Below are 6,940 nucleotides of genomic sequence, written 5' to 3'. Positions count from 1 at the left end.
TGAGGTACGTAAGTCAGATGTCTCAGGTTAACTTTCTACCTGTCCAATCAGCAAACAGAGGGAGCGGCTGAGAAGGATGACATTGATGTTGTGCGCTTGTTAGTGTTGTAGTTCCGTAATGGCGAAGGAGAAAGATGCGAGCGAAGCCATTCGGTCCGTTGTGGCAACGCTGCCAAATATCCATAAGCTAAAGCCAGAGCAAGAACAAATTTTGCTGAGTTTTGTTGGTGGCCATGATGTTGTGGCCCTCCTGTGGTAGGACTGGAGGACTGGAAGCAGTGATCTGGTGGTGGAACAAGAACAAAGGTCAGCACAAAAACAGGCATAGACTGGTCCAAAACATGGAAAGCCAGGAATACAGACATGGGGGTCGGTGATTCAACAAACTGGCGAGTAGTGGGTGACAATCCGGGGTTTAAGAGCTGTGGTGTTGATGAGGGAATGAGCCGCAGGTGAGGTGAGTACCGGGAGGGAGTGAAGAAGTGGAATGGATGACTGGACCTGGAAGAAACGGACTAAAACCCGGTCTGGCCTAGGCCGGGGACATGACAATAACTGACGTTTGAGGCCTGTCAAGAGTTTCTCCTGGTAAACTCTTTGAGCCCCACCAAAATGACGTTCCAGTTGTGAAACAAAGATGCTTGGTGGAGCAAGGCTGTTTGAGGACTTTGTTTCCCCAATGTCCCTTTGAAGCCTACCAGTTGAATACAATGACTGGTTGATAATGAAGCAACATATTAAAGCAAAAATTATTTCCAGTTCTCCAGCAATGCTCCATCTCTCACTGTTTATTATCTCTTTGTTATAATCTACAAATGAGAATGGAGAACGCTTATGCTGCCTTCTCAGTTGTTGGTAAATGGGCCTGCTGAGGTTTAGGAATCCGCCCAAGAAAGCTGGTGAATTGGATGAGCCTCCACTGCGTCAACAACAATATAGCAATACTTAAAGTATCAACATTGAAGGTATTTGTAAATACAAACTGTGATTTAGGTGTTAGGACTAAAGTGGGGAGGGCAGGGATAAGCGGATGTTGTAAAGGGGCAGTTGAAGATTGTGTTACCAAAACATGATTCATGTTAACAAACCCCATTGGAAAGCCCAACCTCCCCAATATCAAGTTTGACTTGACAATTAACTTGTACTGTTGAACTGTAATGAAGTGTAACCACTTGGCAGTTCCCAAGTAACTACAAAGTTCTTACTAAATGTATTGCTATACAGTTACATGGTAGTCAATGTGACCATTAACATGTAAAGTGGTCGTTTGTTACATTCCAAACTCGATTTTTCTTTCAAAAACCCTTACCATTATGTGGCATCTGAAATATGATTTAGATCTGATTCAGTTGGAATGCATACTTTTATTTTCTTTTTTTGACTGGGCTAGATGGCGTATTGATTTGGCGAGTATTTATTTGGTGATTCTGGCATCTTAGAAGACATGTTCTAATGGATGATGCATGTTGCGCCAGCTGAGCCACAGACAAGTGTCTGTGCATGAGTCTTTGTAGAAAGGCCGCTGCCAGAAAGCTTGGCTGGACATCAAAAAGGTGGTGCCATAGAACGTCCATCATCCTATCCTCCGCAATCAGTCTAATTTCTCTGCCATTTTTTCTCTTTCTTACTCACATCCTCATGATCATGCTATTCCATGTTCTTACCACTTGCTGTCTCTTGCCTCTCATGGAATATATACTGTATATGTATATGCTGCAAAATTCCCACCACTATCCTTAGGTCCCTGTTTTTTGTCCCGTCCTCCATCCTTTATAGCACACCCCTTAGCCTTCCATAATTATAATTTTAAACAATGTATAAAAGAGATGTCTGGCTCTAGCTTCGCGTAGATGACTTATGTCTATACCATAGGTGTAATATGAACAATGCATTTCCTTCTTTTTATCTGAATGTTGAAATGCAGACCCAACCTCTTTCATAGTGAGAGTGCATACCTTTATAAACTATTTCCTTATCCCATACATTACCTGTAAACATTGTTGTTGACACTCTTTTCACACTCCCTCTTATTTAAACATCTTGTAGCATCTATACATCTGTTGGCAACATGTTCTGTAGGTGGGTACATAAACATACAGTCACATTCTTCATCTTTTCTGTCTGGTGTTGATTTTGTGCACCACTAAGAATAGCATTGAGTGCAAAAAGGACTCTGGAAGATTGAAATACTCATAGATGATGGCACACACCATGATGCATGAGGCATAATTTCCACATGGTAGAGATCCTAGAGACAACTAAGAGAGAGTAAATGATAGAGTAATAAAAAGAGTAATACGAAATGTAGTGTGCAAAGGTAGCTGCCGCAGGTAGATTGATTTGTGGAAGTGGAGGAAATTAGAAAGCGAGACAGAAAAAGGAGTAGTGGATGTGATGACTGAAAATGGACAGCAACACAGACAAAGAGGAACACAGATGAAGAGAGAACGATGACAAATGAAAAGAAATGAGAAAAATGACATGGAAAAGGTAAATACAAAGAGAGAGATGGAGAAAGAAATTAGAAGAAAGTTTTGATTTGAAAGCTGACCACCTGACCACCCTCCTTTTGACACGTATAAGCCTCGGTGTCAGTCTTTCCTGCAGCGGATGGCTACATAGGTGTTCTGGTTGTAGTAACAACCTATTTACTGAGTAAAAACACCCTATAATAGAACATTTACTGATGGCCAAGAAAATCCAATGACACACACACAAAACATACATACTGTAGGCACACACATGCACAAACGCTTGCACAGACATACACAATAGAATGCATTCTATCAATAACTATCAAAAAATAATTTGGAGTTAACAAATTATGGTCCCCTGTTACCCTCTTTGATCTTATAAGATTTCATTTGAGAGTCCTTTTTACATTCCTGAGTAAATCCATGATCCCAGACCTACAACCCCCCCACCCCCCACACACACATTTCACCCCTTACGACTGCACGCCACGTCCCTTACTTCCCCCACACCATGGTAGACCCAAGATTCGCATCATGACTGTGGCACGGTGGTGTGGGTTGCCGTGACAACCTTTTTCTGACAGAGTGTCAATACAAAGCAATTTACAAGCACATGAAAAATCGACCACTGATAACAGGCAATTGCTCTGCTTCGTTGGTTCGGGACGTGGCGATCCCCCTGAAAGATCCTACTGAAAAAGAAAGAGGGGAAAACAACAAAAGAAGATGAGGAGGAGGGAAAGGGGGTAGAGGGGGATCAATGGTGGGATGACCGTGCTCACAGAGAAAGAGAGTGAGAGCAAGCGGAGGGGGGAGAAAGGGGGCTGAAAGCAAAAGAGAGAAAGAAACGGAGACATTTAGAGAAAGAAGCTAGGGGTAAGAGTCGACTGATTGGGCAACAGAGAGTCAGCAGATGGAATAAAAATAGCAATGGGAAGAAGAGAGCAAACACTAGAGGGAGAAGGGGTTTGAACAAAGGCTTTATGAAAAAAATTGATCTTAACACAAAAGTGTAGCTTCTTAAATGAAATAATAAGGTTGACCAGTTGAGACCAACATTTGTTCATGAGTGGCAGAGCGGATATGTCTACAAACTATGGGATGCTCTAAAGCAAAGCAATGTGTGTATACAGAAATGTGTGGCTTTTTTTTTTCACAATCATTTGACAAATTGTATTAGGAGTCTACTTTTACAGTTCCATAAAGGAACTTAGGTTTTGCTAACCATTCTATTTACAAGAATGTACAGTTATTATAAAGACATTGCCTTCATCTCTTAGAATTGTGTCAATTACATCTAACAATAAAGGCAAGAATCTCTGTGTGAAGTAGAAAATCAGCTGGTGTATTGCTCAGGACCCAATGTTGTGCAGTATTTTATGTGAAGTTGCTTGGATGAGTGGTTTGCAACACAGAATAACTATAAATATATACACCCAATCGCTGCCACATTGAGCTGCCCTAAGCAATGGAGCCATGGAACTCGTGAGCCACCAACGAACATTGCACAAGCATTCGCCGCCAATAGGTGCCTCCAATGGGCACTGCACTAGTTTATTCCTAAAGAGAGTAAAGAATCCTGACAACCCATCAATCATTTTCTGGGTAGGAGCAACAATCTTTGCAAAACAAGTCGCCCAAACTTTAGCAACTTGATCCAGATTTTCAAATATTACAATAAGAATGATTGGATTTCATTGTATTGTATGCTGATGATGCTCTTCTGATTCTGCTGAGCAACATTATCAATAAAATAAAAATTGCGGGATGGCTAGTATTTCTTTCAATATTTACCGTATCTGCAGGATACCAACTGTAGGCCGTCTGCATGTATAGTTGTCTCTCCATGGTACAGTTCTTACACTGTACCATGATGTACACTGTAGATGAAGATTACTTATTAATGTACAATTTCTTAAGACTCTACAGTTTTCTAAACATTCATTTGGAATATCAAATAGGCTAAAATAAAGTAATCCAAGTTGAAACTGGGTTATAAATGGTTAGCCTATTGGTTAAGAATTGTAATATTGGTTATGATTATGCATCCACAAAATGAGTCAGACACAAGATATACAAAACACCTAGGAACAACAGTGGACCATCTAAAATAACTTACGCATCCCCTACACATCTACCCAGTATAATTGTTATTTAAATTCTACTTATCTCTGAATGGATATATAAAAGACAAATGGAGAAGATATAAGAGACAAGAAAGGGGTCTTGATAGAATGTTAGACAGTGTTTGTTTCTATCAAGGGGTTGTGGTGTGTGTGGACATGAGGCCACTGGTGAGGGCACAGATAATGACCTCATTCTTCTTCTTTCTCATCCAGACACTCGTCCACACCACTCCATTCATCACCTCACCAACTCTATTTCTTTTCTCTCTCACCATCATTCCTTAGAAGAAGGAACAGACAGACACTTTAAACCAACAATATAATGAAAGACTTGGATCATCAACATATATGAATGTGGAAGTGGGATGTCGTAACACACTTATCACCATACAAGACCAAAAAGATTATCATTGAAGTTTGTTGAATTCCCTGATATATTTTATTAGGTTTTTTGAAAAGTAGAAAAATAAGCTTTTTATTATGTTGCCACAACCCTCTTGTCCCCCCCCCCCCCCCCCAAATCTATACACTGATACGTGTTGGTAAGTAAGTGTTAAGAAGCAAGATGTGTTTTTTGAATGTTTTAGTTTAATGTTGTTTATTGTAGGAGATAGTGGGACTATGGGGTTAATCTGTGAAGTTAGGACACTTGTAGTTTTAACTGTGTAAAACTAGGGGGCACTCGACACTGGGAGAAGAAAAGAGGGAGAGAACAAAACCACGGTTCTCCTCTAAGGTTTTGTTATTGTATAAAGATAAATAGGAAAGGTCTGAGACCCTTCAGAGAGCTCTGTAGACGGAATACTTTTTTATGTTAACACTCTACACCTAGCGACCATATTACATTTCACTTTGACGGCCGTTTCTGTATATTGTATCATTAGGCTTAGTAGAATGGAAACATAAATTGATCAGTCAAAATATTTGATTAGAAACCCAAAAACATTTATTGAGTGCTATTATTAAGTACACAACATAAGATATCATTTGTGATTTCCTTGAAATATGTTTGTTAAACATATCCAACTGGGAAGGTGTATCCAACTGGGAAGGTGTCCTTGGAAACTATTTGCAAAGGGCACTTAAAAAAACCTGCCTGGTGATTGGATGAACCATCTGTCTATCACCATCTATCATGGGCTAACTCAAACCGTCCCTCTACCTGACGGTAGTTTCTCATAGGACGCTGATTGGTTAGAACCACTTGTTCGGGCACAAACAAATAGCTGTCTCGGAAGGTTATTGAAATGGTGTGCCATGGTACAGGTACTGACGTAGATGTTTTCATTTAAGTAAGCCATGTATACTCTACCTTGTGCCCTACCTGGTAAGGATCATGTCTGTCCTGTAAAACTTTATTCAGAGCAAAGAATCAAGTTGGGACACATCTTTAAAAACAGGAGTAAGTATTTCCAAAGGTAGTCATACATACAGCAAAACAGACGTGAAAATAGCCTTTTTTCATTCAAAAAGCTACAAATCACTAATCTTACCTTAAGTATACTGTAGAAAGAAGTGAATATTAAATTATTAGAACCTAGAGGATAGTGTTGCCATTCTCAGTCATCTACATCTGCCACCTCACCGTTGTCCATTATTTATTTCTTACTCTGTCTTACTGGATAATCTTTCTTTCTCGTCATTCTCTCTTCACGTCAATTGCCATCTTGCTTTCCATTCCAACTCCCCTCTTGCTTCTGCATTTTGCATGTGCTTTCTCTCTTTTTTCCAGTTCCCCCTTTCTCTTCCCTTATCAAATGTTTCCTTCCCATTTCCCTCTTCCTCTTTTTCTCCATGTCAATATCTTGCACAACCACTGTGCTCCTTTCCTAGTTCTTTCTATTCTCTATTTCTGACAACTAATCATGTTCTCCATCTTTTCTTTCTCATTCTCCCTCTTCATGCCCTTTCACATTTTCTTTGGTCTTCCTTTCTCTGTCATTTCTCCCCCATCTCTCTTCTTCCTCTCAGCACTCCCTGTGCGTCATTTCCATCCCCTTTTCTTTCTCTCATCTCTCTGTTCCCTCTCTCCCTCCCTCCAGTACATCTAAACAGTGTAACATGCAGCATCTTCTCCCTCTCCTAACATATTCATACCAGCTGTAAAGTGACTGACCTGAATCTGTCTCCTTGTATTACAGCTCCTCCCTTCTTTAGCCGTGGCACACCATAGCGAATGACTGCCACATTACTTCAGATTCCCTGTGTGTACATGAGTTTGTACTAGTTTGAGTATATAAGTTTGAGGTTTTCCCAGTCCCAGGTTGTAGTTGTACCTGTGTGTAAGGATACATTAGGGTACAATGAAACAAGTGGCCACAAGTTCCACAAGTTGAACAA

At 40.3% G+C, this 6,940-nt stretch overlaps 1 long non-coding RNA gene across 1 annotated transcript; it reads right to left on the bottom strand.

The window, feature by feature from the left end:
• Positions 1-4,273: 4,273 nt before the first annotated feature.
• Positions 4,274-6,266, bottom strand: LOC124471678. Its single transcript, XR_006956554.1, has 3 exons — positions 6,094-6,266; positions 4,789-4,880; positions 4,274-4,354 (listed from the first exon to the last, which is right to left on the bottom strand). It is a non-coding gene; the product is annotated as an uncharacterized LOC124471678 (long non-coding RNA).
• Between the last annotated feature and the right edge of the window lie 674 nt (positions 6,267-6,940).

Source organism: Hypomesus transpacificus, chromosome 9, assembly GCF_021917145.1.
Source record: "Hypomesus transpacificus isolate Combined female chromosome 9, fHypTra1, whole genome shotgun sequence".
NCBI lineage: Eukaryota > Metazoa > Chordata > Actinopteri > Osmeriformes > Osmeridae > Hypomesus > Hypomesus transpacificus.
Note: the sequence above shows the minus strand (reverse complement) of the source record. Positions and strands in the feature narration are given on the sequence as shown.